This window comes from Aedes aegypti, chromosome 2 (genome assembly GCF_002204515.2).
Source record: "Aedes aegypti strain LVP_AGWG chromosome 2, AaegL5.0 Primary Assembly, whole genome shotgun sequence".
NCBI classification, from domain to species: Eukaryota; Metazoa; Arthropoda; class Insecta; order Diptera; family Culicidae; genus Aedes; species Aedes aegypti.
The window spans coordinates 149,198,629-149,221,474 of record NC_035108.1 but is presented as its reverse complement, the minus strand read 5'-3'; the positions used below and the strand labels follow the sequence as shown (position 1 = coordinate 149,221,474).

At 38.1% G+C, this 22,846-nt stretch overlaps 1 protein-coding gene across 2 annotated transcripts in view; it reads right to left on the bottom strand.

The window, feature by feature from the left end:
* Window positions 1-22,846, bottom strand: part of LOC5568868 (myb-like protein A) — a 397,347-nt gene that overhangs the window by 241,773 nt on the left and 132,728 nt on the right. The window lies entirely within an intron of this gene.

Below are 22,846 nucleotides of genomic sequence, written 5' to 3'. Positions count from 1 at the left end.
CTAACAATGTTCGTATTGTTTCATTGCTTCGGTAGCTCTAAAAATGAAACCGTAAAAAAGTTTTCAGTTCCTGATTCAAAAAGCCATTTCTCGACACTCTCAAACAAAAATACGGTTAGTCGACATCTTCTTCTTCTTGACATTAACGTCATCACTGGGGAGCCTGCTTCTTAGCTTAGTGTTCAATGAGCACTTCCACAGTTATTAACTGAGCGCTTTCTTTGCCAAAGTTGCCATTTTCGCATTATATCGTATGGCAGGTACGGTGCTAGGGGAAAAGCACTAATTTTCGACCCATTCATACGATTTTGGCCTACTTTGTATGAAAAGGAAGGAAGGTTGGACGACATAAAATATACAGAAACTTTTGCACGGTCGTGTAAAAAACAACACGCATAAAGAGAATAAAGTGTATTTGCCAAAGCTGATTGTCATATTGCTACATTATTGAAAGGAAAAACATTTCCTATGAATGCCTCTACTCATTTGAAATGAAAGCAAAATGAAAATCGATTATGAATGTGACCCGATGCGACGCGATCCGAACACAGCACTTGCATAGCAAGCACTTGCACCGGAATGATTTCAATTGATCCCAAATTGGTAATCTGCACGCATCAGTTCATCAATGTCTCCAGTGAAATGTATGCATCATGTGTGCCAGCTCATGAAGCAGCGATAAAAAGCCACCACCCATAGCTGAGCTATTCAATTTTGTACATAAGCACGCCACTCAACTAGAAATGAAGTAGTATTCAATGGCTGCGCCTGCATTTATATGTAAATGTATAGTAATTAAAAATTAAATATAATATAAAATATATGTACATCGATAGTAATCTAGATGTTAACATTTCTTTGCAAGCAAACTTGATATTGAAAATATTCTCGAAACTTCAATAAATTCCATTGTTGAAGCAAGGGACATTGAAATACCAAAATGCGAAGTGAAATTGGAATAATAATAGGTATATGACGATCCAAAATTCTTGATCCGTCTTGAAAAATTGTGTAGAAGGCAGTTTCAACGTAATCGCAATTCTGTAATGAAAAAGGTATACCAGAATCTGCAAAAAGAATTCAAAAATCGCTTTTCTGAACAGAGCATTTTTTTGAAAAAAGTTTCAAAAGCTAATTTCTTATTGTATGAGAAACATAAAATATTATTAACTAATTCAGAAAATGCTCAAAAACTTGCCATGCATTTTGAAAGCGCGCATAAATTTTGTCGAGAATTCACTAGTCACTGATAGGAAAGTTTTCCCATAAGACAAAGGCAATCAGAGCTGTCAATTTCAATTTGTATGTAACAACGGAGAAGGATATTTCGTAACGAACTTCTGCATAATTTAGGCAAGGTTAACTTTCACAATCATGGGTTCGTCGAATGTCCTCAATTAGTGCTCCAGCGAAACCTGATCCTTTTTCGCAAATACTAAGCTCCGCAGATCCGCCATCGACAAACTAATCATCAACTCCCTCGAACTCAAATCCATCTGATCCTATTATTTAGCAGCCAATCCTGGCAATATGTGCCTTCGACAAACATCCGCTTTCACGCGATTCGAGTATTTGCTGGTGTTGTGTTGCTTAGCTCCGGAGAAACTTTTGTCGTAACTGCCATTTTGATCCCACGGCCTGTGGTGCGGCCCCATGAAAGTCGAAACCGCCGAACGAAAAATAAAATCTCATAATAATAAATCCTCTCACTATAGACCTGTGCGCCGAAATATTTTTGGTCGGCGGCGGCGTCAGAGCATTTTTGTACCGGCGGCGGCGGCGTCATCGGCGTCACGCCGTTGACTATTTTCGGCGGCGGCGTACATCGGCGTGGACAAAAATTGAACATTAAAAAAAAATCGAACATATAACTTATGAAACCGTATGCGTACAAATGCAATCGAAACCGAACTTGAAATTCCATTTCCCATATCTGTCTTACAATCATATGATTGAAATAGAGTGCAGGAATACTTTTAGTCATTTTGGTAAGAATTCAAAGTTTGGAAGTTTATATAAAAAATCCTAGTTTCAAAACTAGTAAAACTATCATATAATATATTATATCCCCGTTGTTGCTACTAAGATATATTATCTGACCTGATTATTCGAACTTTTTATTTAAGAAAATTGAAGAGAAGTAATTGAATTTTGTGCAAAATTTTGTTTGTATTTTTGTAGAAGTTTCTTGGATTTTTCGCGTTACTTTTTGAATTAACTTATCTGATATCCATATCTATAGAATCGTTCATAATATTCCACAATAAATAATCACAGCTTTGGATATTGTCGGTATTTTATTTTCTCGGAACAGAAAAAAATGTACAAATTTCTATCATAGTTTCTTGCGTGCTGTTTAGATTACTCGAGCAAAGTTCAACATCATAAAGAAAGCATGTTGAAATCATATCTTGTTTTCAGCAGTAAGATGATATCTTTGTTTGGTATCAATTTATTATTATCTTAAGTTCGATATCATATTTTGTTCTTCTACCATTTTTTTTATTATTGTAACAATTTTACATAACTATAACTCAAAAGTGCTACATACTAATAACAAATAAAATCTTTATTTTGATGACTTCATTTTAATGCCAGTCAAAAATATATGTAACCTCAATGAGTTATCAATGTCCTTAATGCGGAAAAAGTTTTCAAATTTTTAAATTGCTTTCACTGAGAGCTGTTAAATGTCGAAATTTCGGAAACATTGAAGAGCTTATAGCGTTTTTCTAAGCCAATATATGGCCAACTGCAAGTAGTTCAGATATGATCAGCAGAGAAAAACATGTTCCAATGACTTTTTCCGCGGGGATGGAAGATATTCGCATTATTCAATTGTCAGAGTCACGTGATGTTCATGACATTTAACATCACTGTCACTTATGGCAAAAATCGTTTTAAATTTGATTTCTTAGGAACAGGTTTCTGCTTTCAGTTTTGATATTTTAACTGTTAAAATGATCAAAATGATAAGAACCTGAGTAATCAAAATCTGCGGCATCACAGTATAACATTAGTTTCCAATATAACTAATGTTTATTCTGGTATCATTTCAAGTAGTTAAAATGTTGTTTACATTAGATGCCCAGATTTTGTCAGCCTCTTTTTCAAAACTTTGTGAAGCTCTCCTCCAAAATGTAAACAATTGATCAATATTCTATATTTGCCTTGTTATGAATTTTAATAGTAGCTTTAACATGACTAAAAACTACTTGGTTGAAATTTATTAATCAAACAGTGAGAACAAATATATTTCTGAAAAAGGGACTAACAAAATCGGGTTAGTACTGTTTTCTAAAATTATATGATGAATAATTCGTACTTCATCAAACGTATTTGCTCCTGTCATACTAACGGAAGATACCAAAGACACTTATTCGAAGAAAAATCGATGTCCATTAGGCCGTCCCTTATTTTTCGAAAATGCGAAATGTTATAAGTTCGTCATTGTAAAGTGCTCGTTTTGGTAAGAAAAAAATCAGGTAAAAATTTGAAGTGCGTACGTGGACGCCAAGTGGTCCCCAACGGCCCTGAATTCATTAGGTGTAGATGACCCCTTCAGCGTAATCGTGCTCGCTGATCTAGTGCACGCAGCATGAGTACGAAATACCAACAGTAACAAATTGTTCTGCGCGCGTTGATAATCAGCATAGAAGTTTGTTTTCTTTGGGATGATTTAAATATTCCATAACGCAATATTTGTCAATTTTAGACCCCCTCCCTCTACCACATAACAACTTTTGAATGAAAAAAAAATGTAAGGACCGTAACACTACGGCAGACCCCCTCCCCCTGTTGCGTTACGTAATATTTGAACGATCCCTTTGTAGTTTTGAATTTTACGTCAGCGTGCAGTGTTATGAAGATATCCACATAATAAAATATTATTTTACTTAAAAGTCCATGCTGATTATCAATTATTTACTAGTGGCTTTTCGTACTCTTGTTGCGTACACTAGAGCAGCGAGCTCGATTTGTCGCACAGAGTTCATCTTTACCTAATACCTTTAGGGTCGTTGGGGGACCACTTAGCGTGCACGTACGGACTTCATATTTTTACCTGATTTTTTTTTTACCAAAACGAGCACTTTACAACTTTTAAAATTTTGCATTTTCGAAACATAAGGGACGGCTTAATGTCCATCAATTTTTTCAAGGTTTCCAATGAGAATGACAGAATAAATTACCGTCAAGCTAAAATTCACCGTGCATTAAAAATATATATGCATTTCAATAAATTATATTTTTTTTACAAATCATTATAAGCGAACTAGAATACCACTACGAAGCGTGCAATTATACCATAATTTAGGGAAAAATTAAAAATCAGTGATGCATCACAAAAAATACTCAAAAATTATGTTTACAAATATCATGTTAAGGTCACCTCGCACCATTCTATATCACCATTCACCGTGCGTATAGTTTTCGCCATGATTTAATTTTGTACCTTGAAGAAACGTTGTTGGTGGAGAAAATATGTTGCTAGTAGTATGCGCACTCACTTTTAAGGGTATTCAAATCTTATATTAAAATAAAAATCATAGAAAGTTGAAAAAATAACTAAATCACTAATTTTTCATCAAAATCGTTATAGGAGGTTTGACTGTTTTGTTCAAACCATTTCATATTTGCTCAAAAACTAAATATAAAGTTGTTAAATCGCGATATAACAATAAATTCAATATTACCCAAAAATTTCAAGCCTTGTATACTAAGGCACGGTAAAAGGAACCATAAATATTGAAAAGGGCATTTGTGTTTCGACTGAATCACAAGAAAAAAATCTAATTTGCATAAAACCTCAAGGCTCACCTCATACGATGAAATAAATCTTACTAGAAGTATCTGCAGCGAAAACTTGTTGAAACAATTAAAAATGTGATACACTAACGTTGAAATTTGTGACAAGAACTACCTCATTTCATCAGTTTTATCTTATTTTGCTGCCAAAAGAATAATTTGCGAATATTGTATAAATATTCTGTAGGAATTTGCATATGTGCACGGTGTATGGAGGCCACACGGTGACTGGTGACTTAACGGTACTATAGCAAACCCTGAAAAATATTTTTGAGAATCAATAGTAAAATATTTTTTTGAGGATTATTCATGAATATTGATGGCATGACACCTTTTTAAAGAGAGAAGAGCAACTCACTGACTTATGGAAATATTCTTCAAAGATCAAATAAACACTGAATTTCTTATGAGATCCCCTGGTGGAATATCTACAAATTTTATAAGAGGAATTCTTGCAAACTTTCTTTATAAACTTCTGAACATGCTCAAGAAATAGTTCCTTAAAAGACTCTGGAGAATTAATTCAAAGATTATATAGAAAAATCAAGCATATAGAGGATTATATAGAAAAATCAAGCATTCGTGGAGCATTTAGTGAAAAAAAATGTAAGGATATATTAAAGGAATTTTCAGAATGAAATTTTGGAAAATAAGTGCATGAAGCTCTGCAGGAATTCATGTAAGAACATTCAACAAAATTCTGACTGAACCACTGAAGTAATTCAAGCATAATCTAGAAAAATTCTTGCACGAAACTTATGAAGACAACATCTCAAGATTACCGTGTAAGAACTTCTGGAGAATAGGATCCTAAAGCCCTGTCCCAATTCTAGTGCCAAACACTTAAATTTAGGCTAAAAACAAATGTTTGCTCAATTTTTAAATGTTTTTCGTTTGTTTAAGTCCAAAAAAACATTTGTTATGTTTTTTTTAGATTTTGTCACACCTCTTGGTGGCCTAAACTCAAATTTTGGGTGTATTTTGTTTTCCGTGTCCATTCCGAAATGTCAGATAGGAACAACCCCAGTGTTAAAACTACAGCCCCTGTGGTGTTTTTATCGACTAAGCGAACGTCAAACATGATCAAAAATGTCAAGGTTCATTTATGGACCTAATTTTTAAATTAAATATGATATAGCCGTTATTTGAGTTCGAAAAATTGCTAAACAAGTTGCAGTAACATGCTATTCCGTGTTATTGAATAAAAACAAGATTTCATTAAACATATAAGGACCCTATTCATCAGAGAAATCCCAGAATAAACTCCAGGAATTATAAAGAAACATATTGAAAAATTCCTGAGAAAATGCAATGCGGAATTACTGTTGGAATTCTTGAAGTGACTATTGTACGATTTATTAGAAAAACTTCAAAAATAACACAGCGTAACAAAAATGACATTTTTGCGTGTCTCAAGGATCAAATTATGTGTCGCTAGTAGATTTGGGGTTGCTGAATCTGGTGCAATTTTTAGAAATGTTCCAGCACGTCACAATTTTTAGCTACAAGTCGCCAAAGTTGTATAAAACACTGGTTTTATTCATGTTTACATGAAATTTAAAGTACAATTTATCAATTTTTTTTGTAATCTACACCACCAAACATGCAAAATAGAACTTGAACTTTCATTTCAGACATAATTTGATTGAAATTGCGCGATTAAATTTCGATTAAACCGATTTTTTTTAACATGCTTGCAGTCTCCATACAAAATTCTTCGTTTCTTCTATATGACAAAAAACAAAAATTCTCTAAACCATTAAACAATAACATTTCCGCATCGAAAGTATTACAAACTTTGATGATAAGTATTGTTATCAGGGATTGAATCCCGAGAAAATTGAGAGAATCTCTCACGTATCGCTCTCTGTAACTATCATAACATGCTGCACATTATGAGAGACCGTTTATCGTATACTGCTACAACTTTGATCAGATTGGGGGGATAGTAGTGCATGATAAAACCCTCTAAACATGCTTCAAGCCTGGGGGACACTATTGCTATTGGAAGTTCGTAGATTGTTTATCGTGCCAGTAAAGAAAAACACCTATCCCCAACGGTAAACAAGCGAGAAAAATGGATTTTATCATCGCTCTCTCTTTGGGGCTCTCGCTCGCTGCTTCCATTTATCAGACTTTTTACAACTTGCGATACATTGACGATCGTGGACCGCAACAGATGGGATGTTTTTCTTTGCTTGCTTTGATCGTGCTTCATACTCAAATGAGAGCGAATTCTGCAATGCCTGATTGTTATACACATAAAATTTGAGTTATGTAACAAATTAAGCCAATATATTACCTTACAAGCTGGCAAACTTGCATGCAAGTTGGCTGAAATAGTCATTTTTTTGCATTTTCAACAGTCAATATCTCAAAAACTAGACGTGCTATGATATTTTTGAAAACGGCAATGGATTCAGTAACCCTTAATTAAGTGAATAACGGTATTCTGGTGCTGGAGACAAAAAACGTGTTCCGCAGTGTAATCAATGGTAGGATTCCTTAAAAAACAACTTGGAGGAATAGTTGAACAAATTTTAAAGAAATTTTTAGAGGAAATTTTACAGGACTTTTTGACAGAATAAATGTGCCGTGCGTTATTTATTCTCCTAGTTCATTGTAGTTTTTTTAATGCGATATTTTTCTCACACACTGGTAAGGTGATTGAGATTTTTGAATAAATTTATGCCGTATCGTTAGAACAGTTTTGAAGCAGTGCTAGAAACAACTCCTACAATAATTAATTTTGCAATTCTTAGAAAAACTCCAGAAGAAATTTCTTTAAAAAAATCCTAAAGAAATTACTATGAGAATTTCAAGAACTAGGTGTCTCAGCGACTCTTTTCGAAAAAAATAATAGAGAAATCCATTTAAAAATTCTGGAAAATCCTTGAACGATTTTACATGAATAAGGGTGAATTCATGATAAAAATTGAGGTGGAAATCTATCGATGTATACATGAGCTCTTAGAAAGTAAGACATTTTTGGAGAACAATTTTTTGAAGGAAACGCCGAAGAAAATCTTGGTAAAATCACTAGAATAATTTAAATAAAATTTCACGAAAGACTGAAATCTCAAGAATTATTCACTTCCAGAAGGTATTCTTAAAAGAAACCTTGAAAAGATTCTCCATGGGATCCTTAGAAAAAATTCTGAAGGATCCACTAGGCGATTTTCACAATTTTTTGAAAAAAAAAATCCCTTGAAACATTGATGTACGATTTTTTTATCCTTAGACGATATCTAAATAACCTGGGTTTTTTTTATTATTATAAATTATTTGAGTGAATGTATTTATCGGCGTGAAAACGCAAAATCGGCGGCGAGACGTTGATCGGCGTATGGCGCGCCGCCGATGTATCAATCGGCGTCGGCGTGACGTGAAATGGGTCGGCGGCGGCGGCGTGGCGCGGCGGCGCACAGGTCTATCTCACTAGTAATAAATTATCCCCATGTTGGCCCAGTCCGGGTGTCCCGTGAGAATCCAGGACCATCGATATGTTATCCTGTTGTCCAGAAAGTGGGGCTTTCGGCAATCCCTCATGATTGTTTTTCACCCCAATGAAATGGGGAAATTCGGGATGGAACCAAAATGGACGGGGGGTCATTGAGGCACCCCATGTGACACATAATGATTGATTACACTCCGGATGAAGAGCAAAGGAGGAGAAGATGAGAAGAACGCGGGTTACACGTCACTCAAGGCTGCGGTTCAATTATTTTACGAGCGTAGGTTTTCAGCACCCGCGTCAAAGGATGCTGAACTGCTTTTCAGACAAAGCGAGCGGCTTGATCGACACTCTGGAGAACCTCGTCATTGGAGTTGAAGCAGTCACTGTGTGCGTGGTGTATGTGAAATCGGTTAACAGCTCCCCTTGATGGGGTAGAAGCTTTCGTTTTCTTTGAAATTTACTCGAATGTCACGCCGGATGTCACCCTAGGCCAAGATGATGTGCGAGAAATCAAAGAGATCACAAATGGAGATGCGAAGAAGCATTCTATTTAAGAATCAATGATGAGGAGTTATCATATGATGAGAAATAATGTATCTCAACCAATACATGAAACATAATACCGGTTGGTATTAGATTGGATTAGATGGAGATGCGTTCACCATTATTTTGCAATTTCTAAATAATATTTTGTAAAAAGTAGCATAATAAAGTGCTGCGTAATGAGTCATTACGGAACTGAAATCAGTTGAGTAATAATTCTCGACACTCAGAATTTAATGCAAGATAGTAAGCCTTATTGTGCGGTCCTTAGCCTCTTGTCCAGCAACTCCTATCCCTACCTCCTCGTGGTACTGGCCGGGGTACAAGTAACCTTGGGGAAGATCGGGTAACCACCCCCGGTGGGAACTTTGGTCGTATGCTGACAGGGAAGGGGGAAGCTTTTGCCTTTGCAAACCTGGAGCGTCTGTACTCCATGTTAGGAGCGGCTCACAACAGCGTCTGTTCCCCATGTCAGGGCGGCTGATCATCGTCCGAGTGCCAGAGAAGGACTCTAAGCTAAACTGCGCACTATGATCCTCCGAACATTAAGAGGGAATGGTCCTCCGGAAATCTAGGGGGTTGGTGTCAGGCCCTGCAAGCCAACCGTAAAAACACATCAGCACAGGAATGTCAACGAGAGAATACGGACCGGAACAATCGGCAAAGACCACTACGACGAAAAAGGACTAGCAATTGGAATCTCGGTACGTGGAACTGCAAATCTCTCTACTTCATTGGAAGTACTCGCATACTCTCCGATGTACTGAAGACCCGCGGTTTCGACATCGTAGCGCTGCAGGAGGTGTGCTGGACAGGAGCATTGGTGCGAACGTTTAGAGGTAATCATACCATCTACCAGAGCTGCGGCAACACACGCGAGCTGGGAACAGCTTTCATAGTGATGGGTGATATGCAAAGGCGCGTGATCGGGTTGTGGCCGATCAATGAACGAATGTGCAAGTTAAGAATCAAAGGCCGATTCTTTAACTTCAGCATAATCAACGTGCATAACCCACACTCCGGAAGCACTGATGATGACAAGGACGCATTTTACGCGCAGCTCGAACGCAAGTACGACCGCTGCCCAAGCCACTACGTCAAGATCATCATAGGAGATTTGAACGCTCAGGTTGGCCAGGAGGAGGAGTTCAGACCGACGATTGGAAAGTTTAGCGCCTACCGGCTGACGAACGAGAACGGCGTACGACTGATAGATATTGCCGCCTCCAAGAATATGGCCATTCGTAGCACCTATTTCCAGCACAGCCTCCCGTATCAGTACACCTGGAGATCACCTCAGCAGACAAAATCGCAAATCGATCACGTTTTGATCGATGGACGGCACTTCTCCGACATAACCGACGTCAGAACCTATCGTGGCGCTAACGTTGACTCCGATCACTATCTAGTGATGGTCAAACTGCGCCCAAAACTATCCTTCATCAATGATGTTCGGTACCGACGCCCGCCCCAGTACAATCTCGAGCGGCTGAAACAACCGGATGTCGCCAATGCGTATGCGCAGTATCTTGAGGCAGCGTTGCCGGATGAGGGCGAGCTCGATAGGGCCCCTCTTGAGGACTGCTGGAGGACAGTCAAAGCAGCCATTAACGACGCTGCCGAAAGCATTGTCGGATATGTGGAACGGAGCTCAAGAAACGATTGGTTGGACGAGGAGTGCCAGGAGGTTTTAAGAGAGAAGAATGCAGCGCGGGCTGCAATGCTGCAGCATGGTACGCGGCAAAACGTGAAACGATACAGACTGAAGCGAAATCAGCAAACCCGCCTATTCCGGGACAAAAAGCGCCGCCTGGAAGAGGTGAAATGCCAAGAAATTGAATTGCTGTACCGTTCTCAAGAAACGTGGAAGTTCTATCAGAAGCTCAACACATCCCGCAAAGGCTTCGTGCCGCGAGCTGAGATGTGCCGGGATAAGGATGGGAGCATCTTGACGGACGGACGCGAGGTGATCGAAACGTGGAAGCAGCACTATGATGAACACCTGAATGGCACAGAGAACACAGGCACAGAAGGTCAGGACAACGAAGGCGATGGCTACGTCAGCACAGCGGACAGTGGAAACCAACCAGCTCCCACGATGGGGGAAGTTAAGGATGCCATTCAACAGCTCAAGAACAACAAGGCCGCTGGCAAGGATGGTATCTGAGCCGAACTCATCAAGATAGGCCCGGAAAGGTTGGCCGCTTGTCTGCATCGGCTCATAGTCAGAATCTGGGAAACGGAACAACTACCGGAGGAGTGGAAGCAAGGTGTTATATGCCCTATCTACTAAAAGGGCGACAAACTGGAGTGTGAAAATTATCGTGCAATCACCATCCTAAACGCCGCCTACAAAGTGCTATCCCAGATTCTCTTCCGTCGTCTATCACCTATAGCAAACGAGTTCGTGGGAAGTTATCAGGCAGGTTTCATCGACGACCGCTCGGCAACGGACCAGATCTTTTCCGTGCGGCAAATCCTCCAGAAATACCGTGAGTACCAGGTCCCTACGCACCATTTGTTCATCGATTTCAAGGCGGCATACGATAGTATCGACCGCGTAGAGCTATAGAAAATCATGGACGAGAACAGTTTTCCCGGAAAGCTCACAAGATTGATCAGAGCAACGATAGACGGTGTGCAAAACTGCGTGAAGATCTCGGGCGAACACTCCAGTTCGTTCGAGTCTCGGCGGGGACTACGACAGGGCGATGGACTTTCGTGCCTGTTGTTCAATATTGCGCTTGAAGGTGTTATACGGAGAGCCGGACTTAACAGTCGAGGCACGATTTTCACGAGATCCGGACAATTTGTTTGCTTCGCGGACGACATGGATATTATTGGGAGAAAATTTGAAACGGTGGCAGATTTGTTCACCCGCCTAAAACGCGAAGCAACAAGAGTCGGGCTAATGGTGAATGCATCGAAAACAAAGTACATGCTGGTTGGCGGAACTGAGCGCGGCAGGACCCGCCTAGGAAGCAGTGTTACGATAGACGGAGATACCTTCGAGGTTGTGGACGAGTTCGTCTACCTCGGATCCTTGTTGACGGCTGACAACAATGTTAGTCGGGAAATACGAAGGCGCATCATCAGCGGAAGTCGTGCCTACTATGGGCTCCAGAAGAAACTGCAGTCAAGAAAGATTCACCCCCGTACCAAATGTACGATGTACAAAACGCTCATAAGACCGGTAGTCCTCTATGGGCATGAGGCGTGGACTATGCTCAAGGAGGACTTGCAAGCTCTTGGGGTTTTCGAACGCCGAGTGCTAAGGACGATCTTTGGCGGCGTACAGGAGAACGGCGTGTGGCGGCGAAGGATGAACCACGAGCTCGCTCAACTCTACGGCGATCCCAGTATCGTGAAGGTAGCTAAAGCTGGAAGGATACGCTGGGCAGGGCAAGAATGCCGGACAACAACCCTGTAAAGAGATTGTGCGATATTTGCCAGAAAACCATTCGCCAGAAAACTGTTCGCCAGAATGACATCCGCCAGAAAGTACCATATGCCAGAAAACCATTTGCCAGAAAGTACCATTCACCAGAAAACCATTCGCCAGAATGTACCATTCCCCAGAATGAACAATCCCCTAGATTTTTTTTTCTCTTCTGATGAATTAAGTTTGCAACTGTAGGAGAAATAATCGAGCCAGAGCGTTAAAACGTTTTGTGAGATTATGTTTGTTAGTATACTCAAAAAAGTACAGGGTCACTTGGACACCAGTTGACTAAGTGAGCCAGTTTCGAATATCCGTTTTGGGTATTTTGGTTCTAGTATTGTTCTAGTAATTGTTGGACTAGAAACACATGGCTTCCTCAAGGTTAAAAAAAATATCGATCTTTTGAGCATTCAACGATTAACACCAACATTTGAAGCTTTATAAATATGAATTGAAAAGACAGCAAAATACAGAAATCCTGAGGGACTATGAAAAAAGAAAGCAGAAAACATACAATAGAATAACAGTTGCTGTCATTAAAAGTTGCTCCACTATGTTTGCCAATTGATGTAATGATTTTATATTCAGCATAACGGATAATAAAGTATGTTTATATTAAATATGTTGTCCCAGTAAAATGATATTATGATTTGGAAGACTTCGCAAGAGATTCGTCCTTCTTTTCAGCATAAGCTGTTCTTCAATGTTTTGTTGCTTCTTATCGACTAATTCATTGAATATTTACGAGCTTTCAATATACGTTGAAACTATTGTTATACAGATGTTGTAGCATGAGGTTATGTTATTTTATAATTAGTTAATTCCATACGATTTTCTTTCTGAATTTTTCAGTTTCCATTATTTTTTTATTAATCATGAGCTGTTCTTTAAAGTGTTGCATCTTAAGGGCTCGTTTATTGGATTTTTATAAGATTTCGATATACGTTGAAACTATTTGTGCCGTCTGTTCGATGAAGTCTTCTTCTTTCTGGCATAACGTCCCCACTGGGACAGAGCCTGCTTCTCAGCATAGTGTTCTAATGAGCACTTCCACAGTTATTAACCGAGAGCTTACTGTGCCAATGACCATTTTTGCATGCGTATATCGTGTGGCAGGTACAAAGATACTCTATGCCCTGGGAAGTCGAGAAAATTTCCAACCCGAAAAGATCCTCAACCGGTGGGATTCGAACCCACGACCCTCAGCTTGGTCTTGCTGAATAGCTGCGCGTTTACCGCTACGGCTATCTGGGCCCCAATGAAGTAATTAACCTAAATTGACGCCTATATTAAGCTGTTCGGTAATCTAATCCGCATGGCTATTAAATTAATTAACTCTTTACGCGTGGTAAAGATGGACAAATTATGGGTGAAATTATGATAAAAAAAAAATCCACGTACTCGGCTGGGATTTGAACCCAGTACTCTTGTATGCTAGACGAGCGCTTTACCAACTAAGCTACCGAGCCACTTAGTGACTCAATAACTGAGGTGGTTACAAGTTTAGAATTCAAATCCTCACAGACCACGCAGACCCCTTTTATTAATGCCTCCACTCGCAAACCAATGTTACATTTACTATAACAATTTTCAGGAATTTTCAGACAAATGAAAACAGTTTTAAAATTAATAAGAACATCCTATATATGAAGAATGGAGAATTCTTATTTGCCCCAAACCATATCAAGTAGCGATAGGCAATGATTCTTTTTTGAATACTTTTTCATGTACTGAAATTTAGGTGACCATTATCACTGAAAACCTTTGGGTCTATTTTTACCCGAATGTTGTTCCCTCAAATATCATTTCCCCGAACGCCAGTTACCTAACAACACAGTTACCCAATGACACTTTTCCCCGCAATCCATTCTCCCGATTGACCCGAAATTTGTATGGATCGTGGTTTTAGGATAGAACCACCCCCTTCTACCCTCACTTGAACGACCACGTGTTTATGGACGGCACCAAAATAGATCCAGTTCAAAATGAAGAAACAGTCTTCAGAGACAGAGTAGTGAACTAGAAAGAACGATAAAGAGAACAAGAAAAAATGCTGAGTTTGGAGAAACTTTAAAGAACCTGGGATCGAATCCCATCCCCGAAATAGTCACTTATGACGTAAAAAGTTATAGTGACGACTTCCTTCGGAAGGGAAGTAAAGCCGTTGATCCCGAGATGAACTAGCCTAGGGCTAAAAATCTCGTTAATAAAGTCAAACCAACCAACCAAAGAACCGCTTATCAAAAAAGAAGGGTGCATATCATACCGTTTAGCACTCTGAAATATACAATAAGTTATGATAATTATGAGTGCCAGAACATTTTCGAGAAAATAGGCCACTCGAGCAAACAGGGTATTCAGGAAACTGGTGTTCGGGGAAACGACATTCGGGATATCGATATTCGGTAGAAAGTAGCACAACCCCGATAAACTGCCAAAATTATCTGGGAGTTGTAAAAGAAATTCTGTACAATACAATATTCTGATGAAGAATAGCTCGTGGTGAAAGGAAATGCAATTTTCTAGAAGCTAAAACTAGGTAAAATAGCTTAGAATATTGTATCAAAACCTCATATGCAATCTCGCAAGAGATGTAGAATAACAGTGTTATATTGTCTCTGCTCTGTGCACTAATAGAAAGCTTAAAATGAGAAGAACGAGATTGTTGTATAGTGCTCTTGAAGATGTGAAAATGGTACAAGTCGAATATTGTGACGGCCATCTTTGGATCCCGAGATATTTCACCATGCATTAATTGATCAAAATCGACAAGAAAAATAATTCTGGGGAATGGTACTTTCTGGCGAATGGTACATTCTGGCAAATGGTTTTCTGGCAATTGGTACATTCTGGCGAATGGTTTTCTAGCAGATGTCATTCTGGCGAATAGTTTTCTGGCGAATGGTTTTCTGGCAAATATCGCACAATCAAAAAATAGTATTGTACAGCACGAATCGTACATTTATTCAACGAGGATTGCTGGATTGCATAATTCCGATAAGGGGCCGTCCACAAATGACGTAGCATTTTTACACTGATTTTTTACAAACCCCCCTCCCCCCTCGTAGCATTTCGTCACAAATGCTGATACCCCCCCCCCCCCCCCCCCCCTTGGAAAATACGTAGCATATCAAGCCACCCCCCCTCTATTATTTTTTTTATTTGTTTTCCTTAGCAATTGGATTAAAAACAAAAAAAAAAATTGAATTCAGGAGTTCAACACAAAGTTTGATAATAATTACCGACTGAAACGTAAGGATAATCTTACGAATAAAAGTTTGATTTGCAGTAGCGCTCAAAAGTAATTTGGAAAACAGTTTCCAATAAACTTTTTCCTTTTTAAGTTGTTAGCTAAATTTTATTACTTTTGCTGTTGTTACCATGAAAAACAAGTTTACAGCTGAAAACATAAAAAAATGGAAAAATCTTCGATTGAATTGATGAAGCTAACAGTAACTTGTTAGGGTACAATATATTTTATACCTATGTTGAAAAAAAATTTCGTTATATCGTAGGATTGTTATTTTAATTATTCGTTGTTAGGAAATAGATTTAAATAGATCAGCAATATATCCTAATTTGAAAAGGATATTCTTCCTTATTATCCAAATTGAAATCCATTTAGCAATCAGGTGCCAGATGTAGAAAAGATTGCACTTGTAATATTTAAAATGTTCAGAAAATCTTAGCGATTATTATACAAATTATCCATCTTTATTAATACTTCAGCTTAACTTCATTATCGTTCGCCAAACTGAAATAATCTTACACAACCTATAACGAAACAATTAAATACTAAAAACCATATTTCTTCATATTACCGCAAGTTTTTAAGGAAGTTGAATGACAGACAATTTCGATAACACTCGAATTTGTTGTCAATCAAGTTGTATTCAGGCTATTCAACATTGAGAGCATAATTCACTAAATAAATATCTTGTTTTAATGTAATATTTGCCAAAACGAATAAATGATTTTTAAGAAATAAGCTCTAACAGAAAATATGGATGAAACTAAAACAATATTTTCCAAGTTGTTGAAGCATTGATTTTTAATGAATTTATTTATCTTTTAATTAATTTATTTAAAAATTTATTTATTAAGACATGAATATAATGTTTGAAACCGATTGAAAAAATCGGTTTGATTGCACTACAGAAAATCTAACATTTCATAGATTTTTTTCAATCTTGTGATATGAATGTTTTGAAGCTGAATCCTCATTTCATAACCCAACTTCATAAGTTAAACAAAGAAAAAGAAGTTTGATAAAAAATAATTGTATATCCTTTTTTCAGCGCCTCTCATTTTACCGACGTGATTCAAAATGCTATGTCGACTAGCTAGGACCCCTCCCTCCCCCTCGTCACACATCGTCAAAAAATCTTAAAGCCCCCCCTCCCCCCTAAAAAGCTACGTCATTTATGGACGACCCCTAAGTGCTGTTAAAATCAAGTTCTGCAACGAGTTGCGTAAAAGCTTTTTACGATTTCGTAAATTATCACTTGAGGGTATCAGAAATCATCGATATGTATTCGCTTAAGCTAGGTATGCTGTTCCGCTCAAGAAAAGTAAAGAATTCTGCGCAAGAAATGGTCAATAAATTTTGTACAGTGAGCTCCATTTGAATTGACAATTTTTTTCAACTGAGTAAAGGGTGGTCAAACGTTCCTCGAATCGCTTAATCACTCGCGCCACCGTGGAATTCGCGATTCCCAACGTTTTAGCGATGGAATGATGCGAGAAATCCTTGCTCTCGTGATGAATGCGCAAGATTTTATCACGCGCGAGCTGTTCTTTCGACTCCATTTCCGCGAGTTTTGATCACAGGACTTTAAAACTAGCAGGATAATAATGCACTATGAACTAAATCCACCCAAATTTTCATAAAATTCTACCCAACGGTTAAAAAGTTAGAGCAATTTCATAGTGTGGCAATTTCATCGTGGACACCTATTACTGCGATCAAAGAAAAATGCTTTTCTTAAGCATTTCTTGCAAGAAATCTCCCACGCATCGAGATAGGTGATTATTTTTCTGTTGAAGTGCATATTTCCTATTAAGCGTAAGAAAAAAGTCGAAAACTTCTATATTCAACTACACTGAGGAAACGAAACGTATGAGGTACGTAAGATTTTCTTATGGAATAACGACATAAGACATATTTTGTTTTTCATTCGAGAATCTTATAAAATTCCACTACAGACTTATGAAACAATACTCATTACATAGACAGATATAATTTTATAAGAAACTCGTTTTGGTTATCATACGCATTGATCTTTGCCTTCATAAGACAATCTAATGGAGTACGATTTTCTTAACAATTTCATACGAAAATCTTATGAATTGCGTGGAGCGATGGTAATAACATAATATTCACGATAGAGATTCATAAGCGCGCTTATGACAATTATTATTAACACTTGTGAAAAACAGTCGACTTCCTATCGAAAAACACGTAAGAATTACATACGAATTTCTTATGGAATAAAGACATAAGAAGCATCTAATGAGACTCATAAGAAAAACTTGTGAACTTCCATCGATCATTGCGTTCATAATATAAATGGGTATAATATCATAAGATACTCTTATGAAGGATCATAGATATCAATTATGAAATTCTTTTCAACCATTATGTATTTAGAGAATCACTCTTTAAATTAAGGAAAATAAAGATATTCATAAGATCTCTAATGATAACGTCAAGAATTTCTTGTGAATATCGGACGTTTTGTATTTCATAAGACTCTTATGAAAGAGAGAAAACCAGTCGAGAAAACAATTCACAAGCGTTCTCTTATGAAATTCGTACGCAATTTCTGGCTCAGTGTAGAGTGATGTGCTAGTATCCATCGTATTAAGCATTGATCAGTGAGAACTGCAATTTTCCCAGTATTTCAATGAATGATGGTGATTCAAAACGATACCAAACAATTCTTCCTCAAAACGGCTTTAGCATTGTACAATAAGATTTTGACAAATCTTGATCTCTTTTTGGAAATAATCCAAAGAATATGCATCTTTCCTATTCTCAATCCGTCGTATCGTTTTCGTTTCTGTCGCAATAAGTTTGCAGATTCGTCTCACAACTTACGGCTCACTGTGATATATTGAGTGATCAAAACACAACATATCAATGGTACAATAAAATGTTTTACTAGATTATATAGATCGACGGGCATCTCCCTCCATTCCTTCAGCATGATTGAATATACTTATTTCCTTTAAAATGCATTGTTCGTCATCAAAATTCAGCCCAAACATATGAAAACAATTCCTTTTGACCGAAAAATTATGATATTTGCTCACACTGCAGCGAAAACAACACAATCAAAGGAACCGTATTTTTACGTCGAGCATCGCGCACACATGGACCAGTGAACAAGTTCACTGATTTAACGTTTGAACGGCGCCGAATTCATTCGTTGCCATGGTCACGTAAATAACACGGCACTGCTCAATCGTCAAATGGACCGATGCACGAGTTCATTATTTGACGTTTCAGCGGTGCCGTGTTATTTATGTGGCTATGGAAACCAGTGAAACCGCTCAAACGTCAAATTAGTGAACTCGCGCATCGGTGCATAGTGAACGCGTGCATCGGTCTATTGATGCGCACAAGCTTTTTTTTTCTCAGTACAACGGAATGAAGTTTGTTTACATTCTTAATTTTACGCGGTCGGTGAGGAAATTTCACAAAATTTCGTGAATTATAGAACTTTTACGGCGGTTTTTTCGTGAATTATAGAACTTTACGGCGATTGGAATGAAATCCTTCAGTGAAGATGTACGAAGGTTTTCCATAGTGAAAATAAGTGCCTGGCGAAATAAAACACACAGGGGGCGGGAATAAACTTGTATCATAAAGTGTTGTGACTGGTGTCGATCGTTAAGCATTTCTCTCAAATCGTCTTCGCAAAGTGGATAATTGGACTGAAGATATTTAGCGAAACACAGTAGTTTTATTGCATTTTTGGTGTACAAATGTACAAACCATGACAGCTTTCACAAAAATACACTTGGAAAATGAATCTATGTTACAAGTAAGTTGGAATATACGCCGTGGTGGAACATTTCAAGTTTGATACGACGAATAATAGCGCTTACGACGAAGTAGAACGAAATCCTACGATGCCAAAAGGATAAGAAAAGAGAAGTAGATTAATCTGTTCCGCAACAAAGCCACACCACTACTTGTGGCTATGTATTGACTGCAAAATTGATACCACAAGAAAGAGTGGTCCAAAGAAGTATCGAACATTTAGAAGTCGTAAACTTTTACGACTCGATTCTTGCACAACAAATGAAAACACAGAATGTAGTGTTTCCCGTCGTTTGGCCAACTGGATACTCGAAAAGTATGATTGTCGTCGGGCGAACTTAATTTTGAAACTAGCACAGAGCACGTCCAGGATAAACTTGTGCACTAAACAATGTTCCCGTGAAGAGAGAACCTTATAGAGGAAGAGTGCCAACACTAGGACACAAGAAGAATGAAAAATTTCTACCATTGAAACGAAACACACATTTTTTAATGAAGTTTTGTACAAAAACTGCGACGAACGGTGCATAAAGTTTTAATTCCAAACATTTGAGTGTGCTATAAAGCGCTAAAATCCGTAAGTCACCTATTTTTTTTTTTTCACTTTGGCCTCTAATTGTCATATCAAGAAACTTACGACAGCCTTGTAATCGCTAAGGATTTTTTTCTAGCAACAAAAATGGAAATTTATCGAGTAATAGGGTAAACATAGATACCGACGGTCGAGCTATAGACCTACCGATCATAGAAGTGATTATAAAAGCTTTGAGCGAGCTGATGAACTGTATGGCTGCTGGGAAGGACGAGCTCCCGGTCGTGATTCTGAAGCACAACAGTGTGCAGCATTGCAAAATGATCCATTCTTCTGAAGGTATGGGAGGACAAAGAAATGCCCACGTATTGGTCGAATGACCTCAAGCAGCCAACTTACAAGAGAGGACACAGTGCGCCAATTACAGAGGGGTTATCCTCCTGAATTTGGCATACAAAATACTGTCGCGTCCTCAAGGCCACTCGAGAAGTCGTTCTTCGGCAAATATCAGACTGGTTTTGGTGAGGGCCGCTCGATAATATAGCAAATGTTTTCCTTGCAAATGAGCTTAGATATAAATTCCGAGAGTAAAGCTTGCTATTTGTTACTGATTTCAAGGCAGCGTAGGATTCAGTAAAAAAGAAGTGAGCTGTGGCAGATAATGTCTGAACATGATTTTTGGGCGAAACTTATTAGGCACATACGTGCAACGCTGGATGATTCGAAATCAAGTGTTAGGATTGTAGATAGGTGACAACTTCCACTTCTTAGACCAAGTGAAGTAAGGAGACACTGTTCCGAATTTACTGTTCCACATTACATTCGATGATGTGCGTATGAGATCGGACGTAAAGAGAAACGGCACTATCATCACACTTTCGCATATGCTTCTTAGGTTTGCGGATGATATCGACCTCAATGAAATAGCTCGCAGGACAGTTAAGAAGAGCTTCGTGACTCTGACGAGGGAAACGCCGAGAAAAGGCCTGGCGATTAATCCAACCAAAACGAAGTACATAGCTAGAGAAAGAGGTAGGCCTAGTGGTGTTCGCAGATTTCTAAGAATTTGTTTATTTTGAAACAGTTTTGGCATGTGACAATGACGTTTCCCGTGAAGTTTAAAGACGCGTTGTGGCTGCATATGGAGCCCTTCAACGGATTACGAAACGAGCTTTTTTCCGCAAGATCGACGAAGATGGAGCTCTACAATACATCCGGCGTGACGCTTCACTGTATCCATTAGAATATGAAGTTGGAGGTTTTTATCACTAAACAGCGAGCATGATTGTACAAAGAAGAGATTCTTCAGAATAGAATTTTGTTATTCATTCAATAGTACAAAGGTTTCATGGGGTTCTGACCCGACTTAGCCAACTGCCATTACAGAGGAGAAGTGGTAGTGTTGGGTAGTGGACGCCTCTCATATTCCCATTAGTGGTTTTGATTGTTGATACAATTTTTACCGTGGAAAATATCGGGTTTCACTCTGATGTCTGAGAATTTAGAAGTGCTTCAAGAAGATGTTGCAGTTTGAAAAATGAAACTAGTTTTTCAACAAAATAATTTTTAATTTGTCATTTGTCATAGTTGTCCATTGTGTCTTTTTTTTTGTTCATCAAGCATATGTTTTTATGCATATGTGGAGTATTGTAATGTGTATCAGTACAATCGTATTAATATTGAGTGTATGCCTTACCCTACTGCCAATGGTTTGCTTGCTGACTAGTCTGTATGAGCAATGGGGGCAAAACCTTGTTCTTTATATGGGGCATTGTTTCTTCTAAATTCTCTTTGTGAGATTTATAATGGGTAAGATTAAAATTGCAAATATCAAATGTGGTAACACCAAAAACGGTAAGATTTTTCACAAGGAAGGCGAAGTCAAAGATTGAATGTTTTTGCTAGGTTGGTGGTGATATGGATCATGGTTGCTAAGTATCCTTTGGTTACTTTGTGTTACCGCGTTTGAACCTCAGTTAGACTGGATTTGCACGTCAAACGCAAACAGCAATATGTCTACATGTTTGTGCAACTGAACTTTTGCTTCACAAGATGCATTGTGCCCTAGATCCCCCACCACTCAGATGAACATTCATCTGGCTACTCAAGAGAGTGTATGACTAACAAATTAACAATTGCCATGAAGCAAGATAACTTCCGTTCACCAACGACAATCAAGGCAGGCTTGGGAAAAATCGCTAGTTTTCTTTTGATGTGTACCTGCAATCTTTCTAGACAAACTTGGAAAAAAGGCCATAGTTTTATGTACATTTAATTTTAATTTTGATTGGAAAAGAGTAAAAAGATGCGTGTTCTAGTACTTTATACTCGATTAAATTAAAAAGTGCTATTGTGGCATTGCTTTTGGGTGTGCAGGAATTCATTTTCAACCGATTTTTGTCAACTTTGTTGAAATGCAAAAATATGTTTTGACCAAATATGCGCTTTTTTCATGTTTGTCCATCCTTTAAGATCTGGGCTCACAGTGACAGTTCGTGACAGAAGAATCTCGGCTCACTATGACGTATATAAATTTTGTATCGGTTTCTTCCTCCCAGGTTAGGACCAATCGGGAAACGAACACCAATCTAACCTCGAGTCACCACGAATATTTCGGCTATCACCACTAGCAAACACTCTTTCCTATTAGTGAAAAGATATCTAGAGATATATCCACTGAATTCGACATACATTCGACCAATAAAAAAAAATTGACAACCACCAAAATATGTCAAAACAATGGCAAAAACATCTGATTCAAAGGAAATCTAGAAAAAAATAGCAAAATTTTTTCTTGTCTTTTTTGCTCTTAGAGATTGATAAATATGCAACAAAATGATGCACTTAATTTTTTGTAAGATTTTCCTTCTTGGATAAATTCCTCATTTTGCGTAACCGAATTCTAAGTGGGACAAACTTTATTTTCAAATATATGAAAAACAATGAGTTACAGTAAACTTTGTATAACTCGATATTGAAGGAACCATCGAGATAGGAAGGTGTCAAGTTTGTTGGCTT